This window comes from Vipera ursinii, assembly GCF_947247035.1.
Source record: "Vipera ursinii genome assembly, chromosome: 4".
NCBI classification, from domain to species: domain Eukaryota; kingdom Metazoa; phylum Chordata; class Lepidosauria; order Squamata; family Viperidae; genus Vipera; species Vipera ursinii.
Window position 1 is genome coordinate 86,023,795 of NC_139514.1, and position 19,592 is coordinate 86,043,386.

Sequence of the window (19,592 nt, forward strand, 5' to 3'; positions counted from 1 at the left end):
AAACAGTAATATTAACTCCATATTTGTGCCCCTAAATTCCCAGGACTAGGACCCTCCCACTGTCTTTACCAACACCCTTGGGAAGTAACCATAGCATGAATGACCATCTGAAGGGCCTCCTGTCAAGGAAGAGATGCAATTGGTACACCAGATCAAACTGGGCAAGGGTCCTCCTGGTTATAGGTGCCACCTTCTGATTAAGCAGAATCTGCAAGTCCAAGAGAACACCCATGTTGCGTACCATTTCTGTATAGCGAACTGCACCCCCAGCCAAGACCAATGGAGGAAATATTATAAACCTCGGGGGTCAAACAACCAAACCCACTCAATCTTGCATTAAACTGGTCACTTCCTCTCCATCCAGATGCAAACAGTGTTGAGGTAATGAGTTAGTAGAGAGCACTGCCTCTCACCTTTGTGCGCAGCCACAGCAAGGTGGAATCCATCCGACCCCACCCAGGCTGGATGCCTCTGCCTCCCAAGTGGTATCCCGGAGACGGCTGCAGCGGCAAGGGAGCAGAACAGGGCTGCTGCTGACTCTTCCTGTTAGTCCGGTGCGTCTTCTAGACCAGCCGGCCTTCGCATTCCGGCGTGGCAGCAGAAAGTCGAGAAAGCAGAAAAATCTCTGGGATACTGATCCTTCTTCAGAATAAGCAGTACTTTGTCACCCTGCAGGTAATAATGGCCTCTCCCAAGGGGAAGAAAAGAAAGACGGCACAGTGTTCACCAAATAGTAAGGAAGATAGAAACAACCCACAAAAACAAGAGAAAATTGATGGATTCTGTCACCCTATACCATCTACAGTAAGTCATGCATCCTCCCCCTTTCTCCCACCAGACAGATGTGAGGCTTTGGCATTGTTTGGAAATTCTTCCCTGGAGTGGGATCTGCAGGCGCAGGCTGAAGAGAGCCAGTTAAGAAGTCAGTTAAGAGGCTCGCTAATCCCTCCGTGTAATTGGATGACAAGTGACTCAGCAGTTTTAAGTGAGTCAGTTCCAAGCCAGGATAAGGATAAGGGATTAGAGTTGGAGTTTGACAATCAAAATGGATCAGCTTCAGGGCTTGAAAACTAGCTAAGTGATAGCATAAAGGATTTCATCAGCCGGCACAGCATGCTCACTTCTCAGACAGTTTGGGCCATTTTTGACCAGTTTGCAGAGGTGCATTTAAAGTTGGACTCTATGATCAATCTTATTGCTGCGGTACAGACGGAAAAGCCGCAGGTAATTTCGGCTGGTTGCCAGACAGAACAACCTGGTCAGACACCATCAATGGTGCGAATGAGGGAAGGAGTAAGCAGACAACATATTGGCTGTAATAGCGGAGAAAAAGATGGTGAGCTGGATGGGCCTGAAATCCCACGGCACAGGTGTGTGTGGGGAAAAAGGCGATTGTTGAAGGAGCAGATTGTATTGAACATATATAATTCTGAGATAAATGCGGGTAGATGGACTTCAAAAAGACAGATAGTGACCTCTTTGTCACAGCTTATACACTGTGACAAGGGGGCAATAGATCTGGTAGCATATGAATATCTTCCACAATGCGATAATTATTCCAGAATCCTTCTTAAATTCAAACAACAGCTCTTTCGAAGTCTGCTCATGCAAATGAGAGGATTCCTGGCTTTTTACCAAATTTTACCAACCCAAGTTTTTTCTAGTAGTGAAATCAGCCCATTGATCCAGAGAGCCCCTAGGGAGAGTGGTGCAGTGCATGGGTCAGCTGACTCGAAAAGTAAATGAAATGGGGAAAGTAAGTTAACTGAAACAGGGAGGAGATCTAGCATCACAAAGGAAATGTTGGCTGAGACTTTGGTTCCAGCAACTGTGAAACTTCCTTCAATTGGCGTAACGCAAGATGAGATATTTGATTCTGCCTGCTTAGAAACTTTTTCTTTACTTTCATTAACGGAGCAGCAAGAAGTACTTAAAAAACTAAAACAGACAAGGAATCTGCTGAAGCAGACCATTTCCTCTGCCACCCCTTTGGTGCTGATAGTTCTGTCCCCATTAAGTTATGATACAGTTCCGGAGAGTCAGCAGTTTACAAGCTGAGGAAACCGGACATCTGCTAAGTATTTGCTGCATAAATTAGAAGACTGGATAAAGAGAAACAACATTCTAGCTGAAGAACAGTCTGGTTTCAGGAGCGGAAGATCTACAATGGACAATTGTTTTGTGTTGGATCATCTAATAACAAAGTTTAAGTTTTGGAAAAAACCACTGTATGTGGCATTTATAGACCTGAAGGCAGCCTTTGATACAATTGATAGATTAATTTTATGGGATAAATTAGAGGCCATGGGAATAGAAAAGAAACTGCTATACTTCATTAGATTGTTATATATGGAAACCCAGGTAAGAGTTCGAGTGAACAAAACAGGATTGGTAACAAATGCAATGCCAATTAAGAAGGGCGTAAGACAAGGTTGTATTTTAGCCCCAACACTTTTTAATTTATAGTTAAATGATTTCCCAAAGTGTCTGGAAGACTTATCACTTCATGGGCCTAGTATAGGAACAAGACAGGTAAATTGCCTGTTATATGCCAATGATATAATTTTGCTGTTGGCCTCACAGGTGGGGCTACGAAGGTCACTAGGGAGGTTGGCAGTATATTGTATAAAAATCGTTTGACAATTAATGTAGAAAAATCAAAGGTAATGATATTTAGCAGGCAACAACAGATGAGGAGATGGGTTTTAAATGGCAAAAGAATAGAACAAGTTCAGTCATTTACCTATTTAGGGCTAGTATTCCAGACAAATGGTAAATGGAACAAGCATGTAAAAGCTGGAGCTCAGAAGACTGTGGCTCAGATGGCCCAATTAAACAAACTTATTTTAGAAAAAACTCCATCTTCATTAACCCCAGTGCTAAAGGTCTTCCAGACAAAAATTGAACCAGTACTTACCTCTGGGGCAGAAATATGGGGATTAGTTAAGCTGCCTGGGCAGGAAATTCCTCAAAATAAGTTCCTGAGGAGAATTTTGGCAGTATCCCCTGGAACCCCAGCTTACGTAGTAAGAGCAGAAATGGGAATCCATGCGATTGGCACTAGGGCCATGCTGAAGGCCATTTATTATTGGCTCAGAATATTTGAGATGGAGGAAGGGAGGTTACCTAAGCTAGTGCTAATGGATCAGATAATCTCAAGTAACAAAAATAATTGGTTATCAAGAGTTTTGAAGCAGGTATCTAGCTTTGGTATTCAGTTAAACTGGCAGCAGTACGATCTTAGGCAGATTCGAACTTGGATTGCACAGAGATTTAAGGACATAAGTGCACAATCGGACATTGCACAGGTGACAGCAGTAAAAGTTTGTCCCTGGTTATCAGCTAATAAACAATTTTTTAAAATAGAAAAATATTTAACTTTGCCTTTATCTACCATTTTAAGGAGATTTTTTACCAAATTGAGATTGGACCAACTTCAAACAAACATGCTTTGGGGCAGGTATAGGGGGATTCCTGTAAGTGAAAGAGTCTGTTTATGCGGGATGGGGGAAGTTGAAACAATGTCCCATGTAATTTTTGATTGTCCCCTGTATTCAGATTTGAGGAAACACCAGTTGGGCAGGATCTTTTATACCAGTACCCCTATGTCAAAAGAGCGCTTCTTGCATCATTGTTTGTTAGGTTCTAATTTACAGTTGGTGAAATGGATTGCCAAATTTGCTGTAAAGTTGATGGAAATAAGAACAAGGTTGGTGCAGCAGAGTGTGGTAGATTGTAGGAAAGATCACTTGATTTAACAATGTAATTTTAAAAGTAGTTTTAAGACTGTTTGGGGCAGATGCAGGGGTGACATTGTAATATAATTTTAATCATATTTAACCTGTTTCTTAAATCATTGTATTTTATCCTGATTTCATTTAGATTGTATTTTGTTTCAGTTTTATTTTAAATTGTATTTTATCCAGTTCCATTTGAATTGTTTTTGTCAGGTTTTGGTGATATTTTGTTTTTGGAATCTGGTAACTTGATATGGCCCAAAGGCTAATCAATAAATAAAGATTGATTGATTGAGTTAGTAGACTGACAGCTTCAACTGCACAGGGTTGAGATCTAGAGCTTGTTATGATTTGCATACTGACAACAGAAAATCTAGCTGGTTTTTCCACTTAAAAGACTAAAGGGGCAAAATGTAGTTGATAAGACCAAAAGGCTTCATGTAAGAAGACAAAATATTCTCGGTAAAATGTGAGTTTGCTGCTGTGCCCTCAATGTGTCACACACAGCAACATGTAGTACTCTAAATATTTGTGTCTATTAGGAGAAGGCAGAGATATCAACCTACAAACTCTTGAACTCAATTTCTTCAGCTACCCAATAGGGAGAAAAGCTTTGTAATGAAATGAAATGAAAGACCAAAGGCACAGTTTCTGTCCAGCTGCCCTTGGGACATGATTTACCATTGTTAGCAAAATAGGTATTTCTACTTCCTTAGTTATTGTTAGTGTGCAATTTGAGTCACCACAATTAGCCAAAGTGAATGTTTGTCTATATGCGTTATTGGGCAAGTTTAAGGAAGAAATGAATTCTGGAAAGATTTCTATCCGCGCTTTTGAACTCTTATTTTTGACAAAAGATCTACCCAGTAAACTACACTGAGGAAGAGCCCATTGCCAAAAGTGTTTTAAAAATGCACCCCAGCCTCTTCTGAAGATGTGGCATTTGCATAGTTTAGCTGTGCTGGTCAAGACTGTGGAAACTATAAAAGCATTGCCTCCAGAGAAGGCTCCTTTTGCAATTCTTTCCTGGAATCCAGAGGACAGGTAAAAAGGGACATTGACCATCCAAGAAAATGGCAGTGTCTCACCTGGGATGAGAAGAAATGAAAAAAATCCTGAGAAAGGCTACCAAAGTGTTTGGAGATGAACACATAATAATATAATTAGGAGACTGGTTTAGGGCTCATTACAGGAAGAGCCAGGAGGGAGAAAATGCTATCTATGCTGTCTTGAAGGGAGAAAGAGTACAAATCTAACAACATGAACAAATATGCGACTCTCAGAGCTTTATGGAGGAAATCCTCCATTAGTGCAGCTAACTGCTTCTCTGGCATTCCTGATTTTATTAATTTATTTCATTTTTATCCTGCTTTATTGCATTATAAGTAGCCATATAAGTGTATTAGAAATGTATACCTAATTGCATATTATTTGCATTAGATAAGTATGTAAAGAATTGCAACTGTTTACTGTTTTAATGAAACAAACCATACAATTTTTTTCATCATATTTTTCTCAGATAATTTTTTTCTTTTCTTTTCTTTTCTTTTCTTTCCTTTTCTTTTTTTCTTTCCTTTTCTTTTCTTTTCTTTTCTTTTCTTTTCTTTTCTTTTCTTTTCTTTTCCTTTTCCTTTTCCTTTTCCTTTTCATACACACACACACACACACACACACACACACACACAGTATGAATGCATGTATATGTATAGGTGTATATAGGTGTATGTATAAGTATACATATGTGTGTGTATGTGTGTATGTATTTATTATGTACATATTATGTTCACCCCCTTCATGGATTACTGCCTTGTCGTGGTGAAGGGGCTTGCGTAATTCAATGAAGCTATGAGCTATGCCGTACAGGGCCACCCAAGACGGAAAGGTCATAGCAGTGAGTTCGGACAAAACATGATCCACTGGAGAAGGAAATGGCAACCCACTCCAGTATCTTTGCCATGAAAACCCTATGGACAGTACCAAAAGGCAAAATGATATGATGCTGGAAGATGAGCCCCTCAGGTCAGAAGGCGTCCAACATGCTACTGGGGAAGAGGTTAAAGATTTTTTCTCCATAGGAACCTGGAATGTAAGATCCATGAATCAAGGAAAGCTGGACATGGTCAAACAAGAGATGACAAGACTGAACATCGACATCTTAGGTATCGGCGAACTAAAATGGACAGGAATGGGTGAATTTAATTCAGATGACCATCAGGTATACTACTGTGGGCAAGAATCCCTCAGAAGAAATGGAGTAGCCTTCATAGTCAATAAAAGATTAGGAAAAGCAATACTGGGATACAATCCGCAAAATGACAGAATGATCTCAGTTTGAATCCAAGGCAAACCATTCAATATCACAGTAGTCCATGCCCCAACCACCGGTGCTGAAGAGGATGAAATTGACCGGTTCTATGAAGCCCTACAGCATCTTATAGAACTAACACCAAAAAATGATGTCCTTATCATTATGGTGGATTGGAATGCTAAAGTAGGAAGCCAAAAGATAACCGGAATAACAGGCAAGTTTGGCCTTGGAGTACAAAATGAAGCACGGCACAGGCTGATAGAATTTTGTCAAGAGAATACGATGGTCATAGCATACACTCTTTTCCAACAACCCAAGAGACGGCTTTACACATGGACATCACCAGATGGTCAACACAGAAATCAGATTGACTATATGCTCTGGAGCCAAAGATGGAGAAGCTCTATACAGTCAATAAAAACAAGACCAGGAGCTGACTGTTGGCTCAGACCATGAGCTTCTCATTGCAAAGTTTAGGCTTAAACTGAAGAAAGTAGGGAAAAGCACTAGGCCACTCAGGTATGAATTAAATCATATCCCTGTTGAATAGAATTTTGTCGTCGAAGCTCACGAGTAGGTCACTGGGTTGCAGGTTTTGTTTCTTATTGTTTCTATGAAGTGGAGTGAGTTTTGTATGTGTGAGGTGATGGATTTTGTGTAGGGATGAAGTTGTTTGGCAAGGAATTTGGCAAGATTTTGTAGAGGTGAGCCTATGGAGTTGACTATGGGTCTGAGTGGTGTTCCTTCTTTGTGTATCTTGGGGAGGCCATAGAGCTTGGGGCATCTGGATGATTTCTCTCTGGGGATGAGGTAATGCCACTGTAGTGTTGAACATATCTGACTACCAAGCCAAACTAGCCAACCTCTAAACACAGACCCCACCACCTACCTGGAAAAAACCACCAAATCCAAAATAAAAGCCTCTCCCATCAGTGAAGAGATCCAGCAAAGAATCATCCCCAAGAAGCTTCATCGGTTGTGACAAGCAGAGGGGCAGGGGATGGAAGGATAGATACTGACAATTGAGACTGGATGGTGGGGATGCAAGGGTAGGCTATAATATCCACACGGGAGGAAAGTAGGGTTGAGATTTTGAAATTGCCCAAGAAAGATTATATCATTATTCACAAGGCTCACAAGACCAGTGTCTATACTGTGGAGCACATGAACAGTTTGTGTTAGAATGTCTAATGTTATATGAAACAGAAAAATGTATTACTTGGGGAGTGGGGGGGAGATGGGAATTTCATAACATATGCCCTATATGTTGTCAGGCGTAAAATATAGACCTGACCAAACCAAAAAACTGATTCCCTAGAAATAAGAGGACTATTTTTCATCATACAATAAAATCTTGCACGAATATTTATAGAGAGAAGTTCGCTGAAGATGGGTTCCAGAACAAGTCTGAAAGCTTGGAAGCTTGGTGACCAACCCAGATTGGATCCTGCAAGTATTTTTGTGTTTTATCTTCTTTCTCCTATACCCCAATTCATCAAAGAGAAGTCAGACCAAGTCTTATTTCCCACACTTAAAGAATGCTTTTGCTCTTGGTGTTTCTATAACAGCTTCTAAATATTCTCTTCAAGGCCTTTCCATGGCTCTCTATAATTCCTGAAATCTTGCTTGCAAATTGGGATACAAGACAATTACCACTTGTGCTTCAGTTGCTTGGACACTTCCAGCTTTCTGGATATTGCCAAAAAGTTCAGAAGCTGTTGGGAATGATGGAAATATCCTTTTCCAGCACCTTCTCTCCCCACTCCTTTTTTAATTAAGACATTTTTTCTGTATCAAAAGAAATAGACTGGGGTAATATGACCCTGCAGATGACAAAGAGACATCTCTTACTCAAAGGGATGTGGATTATAAGCAAGTCTGAAGTCTGCATGGAAACAATATTCATGACACTGAATACCAGAAATTTGCAAGGAGAGCTAGTATAGAGACTGCTTTTGTTCCTGGTAATCCAGTGAAACAAAACTGCTTTCCCTTATTAAATACTAAGGAAGTTGAGGTAGAACATCCAGGCTCCATATTTTGGAATTCTTGATGGTTTTATTATGGATTACATTGGGGTGGAGATGTTGTTTCCTTTGTAAAAAAAGTAAGTTTATTGTGTAAATTAAAAGTCTAGATCAGAAGATAACATAGAAGCCTTCTTCAGGTATATGAATTGGAGGAACAGAAGTAATGGCTGCATTTGTTCTTTCTGGGTTTGAATTCATTTATGATATAGAGGGTAAGTATGACAAATTCTTAGTCACTTTACTTGATTATTCATTTGAAATTTTCATCATTTGAATACTTTGGGATTGTATCTTTGTCTTGACTTTACAGGTGAGTTGACGCAGAGGCATCATGGAGACTTTTACCTTTCAACAGTTCCTGCCCAACTCCTTGTTGGAATTGTTCTTCCATTTCCTGCAGAAAGCATTCTTTATTTTTTAAATTCATGAACAGTACTACAGAATCATGCTAACTCTTTCATTTCTTGTGTTCTGCCTCCAATTGAGTCTTAATTATTATAGTTTTAAATAATCTCTGGGATTTATGAACAGATTTTATCTCTTGATCTATCATTCCATTTTTGTAACAGTCTCTCCTTTTTCAGAACTTCTATTTTTTACAGAGCTGCACTGTGGCCTGTTGGGAACCGGGCTGCCCAAGCAGCAGGTGAGTGTGGGATTGTTTGAGCACATGAATCCATCCTCTCCCCCCTCCCCCGCTGCAGCCACCACCAGTCCATGCAGCCAAGAGGTTTCTTTAGTGTGACTGTATTGGAGCTGTTGGTCAATTTTCCACCAGGAGATTCCAAAAGCATTTTTGTGAATAGCGATTTTTTCACAATATTTACTTATTTTACCAAATCATGTTTATTACTAACAACTAACTCTAGGGCTTCATTAAATCCTACCATTTCAAGTTACTCAGGGCAGCTTCCAACCATAACATCAAAATTAAACTGATATTAAAATTTCAAACATTATAATGACTTTAATATATTAAAAAACTGTTATTATAAATAAATAGTAAAATATTTTAGATCAACTTTAATAAGGCTGTTCAAGGTAAACAATTAGATCTTCAGCTATTTTCTAAAAATCCACTAGAAATTCATTCCAAAGTTCTGCTTTGGATAAAGCCTGCTGATGGACCTTAACATTTCTTTTGATTAATGGTGATATATAAAAGCCAATGTATCATTTATTTTTCTTTCTTCAAAAAGTGACAGGGAGTTGTCACTCATACTGTCTTTTATATATGGAAAAATGTTGTATACCATATGAAGTGGGAAGCCTTTTCTCTCCACTTTGCTTTACATGGAGCAATTTGGCATCTGTGTAAATTTCTTCATGACATAATTTGTACAACATCCATATATTCCAGGATTGCTCACTGTATTTTCCCTTTTATGAAATGTAAAATATCTTGTCTTACTTTCTCTACCTTGAATTTCTTTGGATTAAAAGTGGTATATAAAAACTGAGTTTTTCTTTTTCCAGTGAAGGAAATCACAGGACTAACAAGGGCATCCCAATATATTCATCTATTGAGAAACTTAATTTAGATCTTAAAGATGTTTGTCCTTTGCATGTTTTCCTAGGGAGATGTTTGACTATAGCAAGGGTTCCTGACCCTCAGTCCATGGCCCACTACCTGGCTGTAGCCTATTTGGAACCAGGCCAAGCAAGCAGTGGGCCAGTGACTTGTGCAAGAGACAAGCTGGCATGTGTGCATATCAGCACACAGTTCAACTTGCAGAGGTTAAGCTGTATGCATGTGCATGTGCACATTGGCCTGCTACTCATGCAAGTGGACCTGCACACACATGTGCCATCCTGCTTCCCCTGTCCCCCTTACCTGCTCCCTCGGGCGTTTTTCGGGTCATTTTCGCGGGCCTGGTGGTTGCGGCGGCCGGCGGCTTCGGCAGCGGCGTCTTCGGCGGTGGCGGACCCGGCGTTCACGGGAGGTCCCTAGCTGCTGGCGGCCCTGGTGGCCTTGGCGGAGGCGTTTCAGGCCGTTCCGGGCCGCTTCTGTGGCCGGCTTGGTCTTTCGCGGCTCTCCCTCGGCTGTGGCGACGGCGGCGTTGTTGGTACGTTCCGGGGATGACGGGGACGGCGGCGGCGGCAGCGGCGTTCTCCGGGGCCGTCCTGGGCCTGCCTTTCCATCGACTGTTCGCTGGGCGTCCTCGGCGGTTGCGGAGCCGGCCTTCGGATGGTCCCTCGCTTCTGGCGGTTTCGGTGGAGGCGTTTCGGGCCGTTCGGGCCGCTTCTGTGGTCGGCCTGGTCTCCCTCGGCTGTGGCGGCGGCGGCGTTCCTGGCTCGCTTGGATGGCGACGGGGATGGCGGCGGCGGCGGCGTTGTGCCGGAGCTGCTTTAGGCCTCCCTTTCCATCGATTGTTTATTCTCGGCTCCATCAGCGTCCTGGCGGCGGCAGCAATGGCGACGGCGTCTGCAGCAACGCTCCGGTGGTGGCGGTGGCCCTGGTGGCTCAGCGGCGACGCTGTAATCAACTTATTGTTTCCTCTGCTTGCTTTGCCCTTTCTGGATGGCCTGGTACTCTTACTGCTGTTGGTGGCCTCGAGGGTTCCTGGGCTAGCCGGTTAATGCCGGTGGATCCCAGTGGAGCCCAGTGGTCCCTTGAAAGATCTATGTTTCCCGTGACACCAGTTGTGACTCTGGTTGGTGCCATTGGATTTGTGGACCTAAAAGAACTAGATAATTTGGAAGACCCCAATGGTTGCAGAATTGGCCATGATCAACTTTTTCGAAGGACAGAGCAGCGGAGGATTTGGCCACCTAGTAGTGCAGACTTCGATGATTTAATACACTATCTCATCCCTGCCTTCGGACTGTTCTCTATTGCCATTCACATATCGGCCCCAAAGGATTCAGAGTTCCCTGGGTACTGGCCACAGTGAGAGGGTGGCCTGAACTTACATCTGCTGCCCCTAGAGGTGAGAGCTCTAGGGGACATGCTGTACCCAGGATGGATGTTTCGGACTATTCCCCTCTTGTATAGGCTTTCCAACTGTCGTGAGAGGGCGGTGGTTGGCCTGTCCTGGGGTGACACCCAGCTGAGTGGCAGTGGCTGGGTGGAGGCTCGGGACATCTATTTGCTCTCTGTTTGGTTCCTCCTTAAATCAACTGATTATGGACTGCCTATATCTGGACTGCTTTATGCCTTGTTTTAGGTACTCCTCTACGGACTTGCTCGCCCTCAGGGGTGCTCCCCCTTCCTGGAGGCGGCCCGCCTTTCCAGCCGAATATAATCTCGAGGAAGGTCCCATCTATTGGGATCCTGAGAGATGGCCGGGCACGGTTATGGGCCTCCGACGTAAACCTAACAGGAGGTCCTTGATTTGTTTTTTGTCAAAATTTTTTTGGGGGTTAGGGAGGAGGGAGGGTTCTTTTTTTGGTTGTTTGGACGAGGGGGGCAGTCCAACTACCTTTGTTCAGGCTAGTGCTGAGGCTGATCGCGGAGGGGAGGAGCGGGGGTCGGCTGCTTCTGGGGCTCCAGGGCCAGTCGTGGGATTGTCCATTCCCACGACGATAGGGAATGGCAGCAGGTGTAGGAACAGAGGGCCGTATCGGTCTCAGGGAAGGCCTCTCCGCTGCTTACAAGCGGTGAGGCACTCCGACCCTCTGGTTCCGCCCCGAGGTCCCGGGAGTGAGGATGTGCAGCCTCCTGAGCTCCGGCTGGTGTATTTGAATGCCAGGTCGGTCGTTAATAAGGCTCCTCTCGTTCGAGACTTGGTCGAGGGTGAGCAGGCTGACCTGGCTTGCATCACGGAGACCTGGTTGGGCCCAGAGGGCGGTGTTCCTCTGGTTGATCTTTGCCCACCAGGTTTCCGGGTGCTGCACTGGCCTCGGGCTCAGGGTAGGGGTGGGGGAGTGGCTGTCGTTGTGAGGGAGACCTTGTGTCCGCGGGAGGCCACCGTTCCCCAGACAGTCGGTTGTGAGTCTCTCTTTTTGAGATGCGGCCCTGGTGCGCAGTTGGGCTTGCTGCTGGTGTACCTTTCGCCTAGTCACGCAGCAGCAGCCCTGCCTGAGCTGCTTGATGTCCTCTCTGGGCTGGTGGTTGAGTTCCCGAAACTTATAGTTTTGGGGGACTTTAACCTACCATCGCTGGGAGGATCATCTGAGTTGGCTCGGGAGTTCATGGCTTCCATGACGGCCATGGACCTGACGCAAGTAATTACGGGACCGACTCATGAAGGAGGCCACACCCTTGACCTTGTTTTCTTGTCTGGACGGTGGTTAGATGATCTTGGTGGGGGCTCTCCAATTATTATGCCCCTGTCATGGACCGATCATCATCTCCTGCGGCTGGTCTTCCGTTTTGCCACCCCCCGACGTGGGTGTTTGGAACCACTCAAATGGTACCGCCCCAGACGCTTAATGGATCCCCAGAGGTTCCAGGCGGCGCTGGGGTCCCCACCTGCCTCCCTCGCTCACAGCTCGGCCGAGGCCTTAGTGGAAGCCTGGGAAAGGACGGCCACTGAGGCCCTTGACCGAGTTGTACCCTTGCGGCCCCTGACCCGGTGCAGATCCCGTCGGGCTCCATGGTTTTCTGCGGAGCTCCGGGAGATGAAGCGTCGGAGACGGGGCCTAGAGAGCGGTTGGAGGTCCAGCCGATCCGAACCCGACCGATTGCGACTAAGAGCCTATATTAGGTCTTATCTCGCTGCAATTAGGGAGGCGAGGTCCAACCACTTCGCCACCCTTATTGCGTCCGCAGATAATCGCCCGGCTGCCCTGTTTAGGGTGACTCGCTCCCTCCTAAATCAGGAGGTGAGGGAGGATCCCTTGCAGGGACGTGCCGAGGAGTTTAACCAACATCTGTCGGACAAAATCGCTCGGATTCGGACCGGTTTGGACTCTGACTGGGCAGAGTCTGACGATCAGGACACGGGCGGTCTTGTCGATATCATCTGGGAGGAGTTTGATTCTGTGACTCCGGAGGAAGTGGACAGGATCATGGGGAGGCTGAGCACCACCACATGTTTATTGGACCCGTGCCCTTCCTGGCTGGTTTATGCAGCCCGGGAGAGGACACGCAGCTGGTTCCAGGCAGTTATATCGGCTTCTTTGAGTGAGGGTATCTTCCCCGCCGTCTTGAAGGAGGCGGTGGTGAGGCCTCTCCTCAAGAAGCCTGCCCTGGACCCGGCTGTATTGAATAACTTTCGTCCTGTCTCCAACCTTCGCTTTCTTGCGAAGGTTGTTGAGAGTGTGGTGGCGCATCAGCTCCCTCTGGTCCTGGATGAAGCGGATTATCTAGACCCGTACCAATCGGGTTTCAGGCCCGGGCACAGCACGGAGACGGCATTGGTCGCGCTGGTGAATGATCTCTGGAGGGCTCGGGACAGGGGGCATTCCTCTGTCCTAGTCCTATTAGACCTCTCGGCGGCTTTCGATACCATCGACCATGGTATCTTGCTGCGGCGTCTCAGGGGATTGGGAGTGGGAGGCACAGTTTTACGGTGGTTCTCCTCCTATCTCTTGGGACGTTCGCAGTCGGTGTTGGCAGGGGGGCAGAGGTCGACCGCGAGGTCTCTCATTTGTGGAGTTCCTCAGGGGTCGGTCCTCTCGCCTCTCCTGTTCAACATCTACATGAAGCCGCTGGGTGAGATCATTCGTGGCTTTGGAGTTGGGTATCATCAGTACGCTGATGATACCCAACTTTTCTTTTCGACCCCAAACCACCCCAGTGATGCCCTCGACGTGATGTCCCGTTGCCTGGAGGCGGTTCGGGTCTGGATGGGGAGGAACAGACTCCAGCTCAACCCCGACAAGACTGAGTGGCTTTGCATATCTTCATCCCGGGTTTATTCGGACATTCCACCTCTAACTATGGGGGGTGAATTATTACCCCCCGTAGATAGGGCTCGCAACTTGGGGGTCCTCCTAGATTCACGGCTCACCTTGGAAGATCATATAGGAGCCGTGACTAGGGGGGCCTTTGCACAGGTTCGCCTGGTGCGTCAGTTGCGGCCCTATCTTAGCCGGGATGATCTGTGCACGGTCACTCATGCGCTCGTGTCCTCTCGTCTGGACTACTGCAACGCTCTCTACATGGGGCTGCCCTTGAGGACCACTCGGAAGCTCCAACTGGTACAGAATGCAGCCGCGAGAGTGGTGTTGGGAGTCTCCCGATACTCCCACGTTACACCTCTGCTCCGTGAGCTGCATTGGTTGCCAGTTGTCTTCCGGGTGAGATTCAAGGTACTGGTAACGGTATTCAAAGCACTCCATGGCATGGGGCCGGAGTACCTCAGGGAACATCTGCTGCCGGCATCAAGCTCCCTGCGCCCTGTGCGTTCCCACAGAGAGGGCCTCCTCAGGGTGCCACCGATCAGAGAATGTCGATTGGTGGCCCCCAGGGGGAGATCCTTCTCTGTGGGCGCTCCGGAGCTGTGGAATCAGCTACCGGTAGAGCTCCGAATGGCGCCCGATCTTCGCTCCTTTCGCCGCGATCTCAAGACATTTTTGTTTGTACAAGCCGGCCTAGCCTGAGGGGGAGTGTTGGGGTTGTTTTATCTTTTGTTTTCTAATTTTTCTGGGGGTTTTTAGCGTTGTATTTATATTGTTTTTAACTAGGGCAATTATTTAATCTGTTTTTAATGTTTGTATTGGTTATTTTATTCTGCCCTGTGAACCGCCCTGAGTCCTCAGGGAGAATGGCGGTATATAAATGTTATTAAATTGAAATTGAAATTAAATTACCAGCCAGGCCCCCAAGCTGAAAAGGTTGGGGACCACTGGACTAGGAAATGCACAAGGCAACTGGACTAGGCAAAGCTTGTTGTGATTCAGGGTCAGCCTGTGGGTTCGGCAGTTGGGTCGTACGATTCAGAGGAGGAGGAGGGGGGTGTTGGAGAGGTTGCTGAGGGTGTTGGAGAGCTTGCTGATGAGAGCCCTCAGCCAGGCCCCTCCCACCTGGTTACGACGCAGACCCAGCTGTGTGAGCCTGACAGCGTGGATGAAGATGACCCACAGCTGGCCCTGTTCAAGGACGCCCGACGCAGGAGGCAGTCAATCAGGAGTAAACAGAGGAAGGCAATGGGGCACCTCGGAAGGAGGCAGAGAGAAGCCACGCCCTGAATTGTTTAAAAGGGGAATGCGTGGGAGGGCTGGTTTGCTGAAGGCAACCATTTGAATAGCTCCTGTTTCATGGTTCGTGTCTTGTTTTTGCTCTGTTTGCTTTTGTGTCCATAAATTTGGCAGGCTTAGTTCCAGCCTCTTGCCTTCTTGTAAGGGGGTTGTCCCTGCCTTATCTGCAGGGCCAGTAGTAGGCTGGTACAGAACAGTTTGCCTTCAGCCACCCACCCCTTACTATTATTATGGAGCAGCTACATGCTGAGAATGCCCAGCTCGCCCAGCAACTCACTTTGTTGTCAGCTCAGGTGGCTCAATTGCAAGCTCAGGTCCATGCTGCACCCCCACCATCACCCCCACCCAGGAGAAAATGCCAAGTTGCGATGCCGGATAAATTTACTGGCAATCCAGAACTGTTTCCTGCTTTCCTGGGACAATGCCAGCTCTTTATCAGCGTGAGAGCAGCTGATTTCCCCACTGACCAGGATAAGGTGGGGTTTGTGTTAAGCCTTCTTTCAGGTGATGCAGCTCATTGGGGCACGCCTCTGCTGGCTCAACCTAGTCCATTGTTGGACAACTTTGTGGGGTTTTGTGATCATATGCGTCTGATGTATGAGGACCCTATAAAGACGCAGACTGCTACTCGACGCCTGAAAGCTCTGAGGCAGGGTCAATGCCCCCTACAGGGCTATATCAGCGATTTTCGGCTGCTTAACCAGGATTCCGCCTGGAATGAGGCTGCACTTGTGGATGCCTTCCAGGATGGATTGTCGGAGGAGATGTTGGATGAGCTGGCCCGTGTGGATATTCCCTCAGACCTGAATGGGCTGATCCATCTCTGCCTGTGGATCGATGCTCGGTTGCAGCAGCGAAGGAGTCGCTGTGCCACCCCACAGACCCCTGCAGCCCCTGTTGTGCATGAGACCCCAGTTCAAAGGGAGGAGCCAATGGAGCTGGGTGCTGCCAGGTCTCGTCTATCGGTGACTGAAATGAACAGACGACGATCGGTGTGTGTGTGTTTTTACTGCGGGGACCCTGGGCATTTGGCTGCTTTTTGCCCAAAGAAGTGACAGTGGGCATCAGTGACCGAGTCTGCCCCGAGAAAGTCCCCTACTTTTCTGTCAGGAAACACCCCGAGCCCGATCTAGATGGTGTGATAGATCGGGCGTTCCACAACAACACTGAGCGACGTCTTTCCGATGCTGCTTGTGGACCTCCACGGCATCTGATTTTGGAGGCACGTCTGATCCTTCCTGGCAAGCCAGAGGGGATTCCAGTCAATGCCTTAATTGACTCTGGGGCCACCACAAATTTTATGGACTCAGCATTTGTGGCCAAATGGGATGTTCCCCAGTGCCCGGTGGAACCGCCCATGTTAGTGGAGACTATCGATGGTCAAGTGCTCCTGTCTGGGCCAATTACGGCCGCCACACAACCATTATGTATGGCCATCAGTTCCCATGTGGAGGCCATCCAGTTGTATATCACCTCAGATCTGCATTTCCCCGTGGTCTTGGGACTGGCATGGCTCCGGGCGCATGACCCACAGATCTATTGGTCACAGAACTTGGTCACCTTCCCAAGCTTGCAGTGTGTGGACCACTCCTGCCATATCTGTGCCGGCCAGGTGGAGGGTTCCCCAGGGGTTTCTTTGCCTCCCGAACTGTCTGACTTTGCTGATGTGTTCAGCGAGACAGAGGCGGATCAATTACCCCCGCACAGGCCCTATGACTGCCACATTGATTTAGTCCCTGATGCGCCTCTCACAGTGGGGCGTTTGTACTCCATGTCGGACCCCGAGTTGGCTGCATTGCGGGACTTTCTGGAGAAGAATTTGGCTCACGGTTTCATCCAGCCCTCGTCCTCACCAGTGTCTGCACCCGTGCTCTTCGTCAAAAAGAAGTCCGGCGAATTGCGGCTTTGCTGAGATTATAGGAAACTGAATGCCATCATGGTGCGCAATCGTTACCCACTGCCCCTCATCCCTGAACTCTTGGACTGACTCCGGGAGGCTAAGATCGTCACGAAACTGGACCTGCATGGAGCTTACAACCTCATCAAGGTTCGGCCGGGTGATGAGTGGAAGACGGCGTTTGGTACTCGTTATGGACATTTTGAGTACACGGTGATGCCATTTGGCCTGACCAACGCCCCCGCCATGTTTCAGCATTTCATGAATGACATTTTCCGGGATTTGTTGTATCAGTTTGTCGTGATCTACTTGGACGACATCCTGATCTACTCCCCATCGCGTGAGGTGCACCATCAGTATCTCCATCAGGTCCTGCAATGACTCAGAGAACATCGGCTGTTTGCCAAGTTGGAGAAGTGCCAGTTCTACCGGGTGACCATTGATTTCCTGGATCACCGCATTTCTCCTGAGGGCATCGCCATGGAGCCGAGTAAGGTTGAGTCTTTGCAGAGTTGGCAACCCCCACGTCGTGTGAAGGATGTTCAGTGACTTCTTGGGTTCGCCAACTATTACCGAGCTTTCATCCCTGGGTTTGCTGCTTTGACAGCCCCCCTCACCCGGCTCCTGCAGAAGAAGACTCGGTTTCAGTGGAACGCTCCAGAACAACGGGCTTTCCAGACTTTGAAGGAAGCCTTCATGAAGGAGCCCATCTTGAAGCATCCTGACCCGCAACGGCCTCCGACATTGCCATTGGGGCGGTGTTACTCCAGGCAACAACGCCCAGCGGTACCCTCTTCCCTTGCGCGTACCATTCATGAAAACTGAACCCTTCGGAGCGCAATTATACAATCTGGGAGAAGGAGCTGCTGGCCATCAAAGTGGCATTCGAGGCCTGGAGGCATCATCTGGAGGGAGTGCGGCATCAAATCGAGGTCCGGACGGACCATAAGAATTTGGAAAGTCTATTATCCAGGCTTTTTATCGGGAAAAATTTCAAATTGCAGGCCAAGATATTATGATTTTAAAGGAGATACCTCCAAAAATTCTTAGAAAACGGAAAGATTTTGCCTTTCTGTCTGATGAGCTTAAGAAGCGACAAATCCAGTTCAGATGGGAAATACCTATTGGAATTGTGGTAAATTATGCAGGGACCAGATACAGATTGGATACAATTTTAAAAGCAAAAGATTTTTATACTAAGGTTCTGAAAGCAGGCTTACCACCGTCTTCTCGAATCAAAAGAACAGAAGTAAGACAAGAAGATAAACAACTGAGTGAAGGGGCAATGTCATTGCCTCTTGAGGAGATGCGGCAGGCGGAGTCTACGGAGCAGAGTTTGGCATTAAAGAAAGACCCAAAAGAACAGAGGATGACAAGAGCTGCATATAAGCGTATGGAAAAAGAGCAAAAACAAAAGCCTGTAACTGGTCCAGTTACGCAAGATGTGGCTGTCTCAGAGCTTGTGGGGGGAGTACGTCCGAAGAGAGCAATAGCTGATCTTTAGGCCATGTTTCAAAGGCTCATGGTCATCAGAGATGGTGAAGTTCCTGACAAATTCACCACAGAAAAGAAAGAAAGTCTGAAACAACATAAAAATGACGTTGTTTGTTTACAAGAGACACATATTGTATTATTGGATTATATGCTCCAAGTCAATAATAGTAAAAATTCTTTAAATTTTTACATCAGAGACTAATCGAACTGGATTATAAAGTTGTTATTATGATGGGGGACTGGAATGGAGTTTTGGTGCCGTTTGAAGACAAGAAGGGATCCTCTAAAAACTTTTCTAATTCGAAATTGCCTAAAGCTTTTTTGATTTGAAGGAAGATCTGGAATTATGGCGGGAAAGGAATATGAGAGACAGACTTGTTCTTACAGAAAATATATGAAAGAATCTTTTGTTATAAATATGCATAGGTACCTTGATAGAAAAGGTTTGGGATGCTAGTCTTATTTTGAATCCATTGGATAATGGGGTATTATTGTAGATTGTGATGTTAAAGAAACTAATTTGATGTTGAATATAAGATGCTCCAAGTCAACAATAGCAAAAATTCTTTAAATTTTTACATCAGAGACTAATCGAACTGGATTATAAATTTGTTATTATGATGGGGGACTGGAATGGAGTTTTGATGCCGTTTGAAGACAAGAAGGGATCCTCTAAAAACTTTTTTAATTCGAAAGTGCCTAAAGCTTTTTTTGATTTGAAGGAAGATCTGGAATTATGGCGGGAAAGGAATATGACAGATAGACTTGTTCTTACAGAAAACATATGAAAGAATTTTGTTACAAATATGCATAGGTACCTTGATAGAAAAGGTTTGGGATGCTAGTCTTATTTTGAATCCATTGGATAATGGGGTTTTATTGTAGACTGTGATGTTAAAGAAACTAATTTGATGTTGAATATAAAAAGGATAGTTTGTTTATTATAGAAGAATGGGTGTCCAAAGTTTCGAATCTTGCAGAGATGTCTAAGATTTTTTGTGTATTTGAAGGATCATTCACAGGAAAGATATATTTCAGTT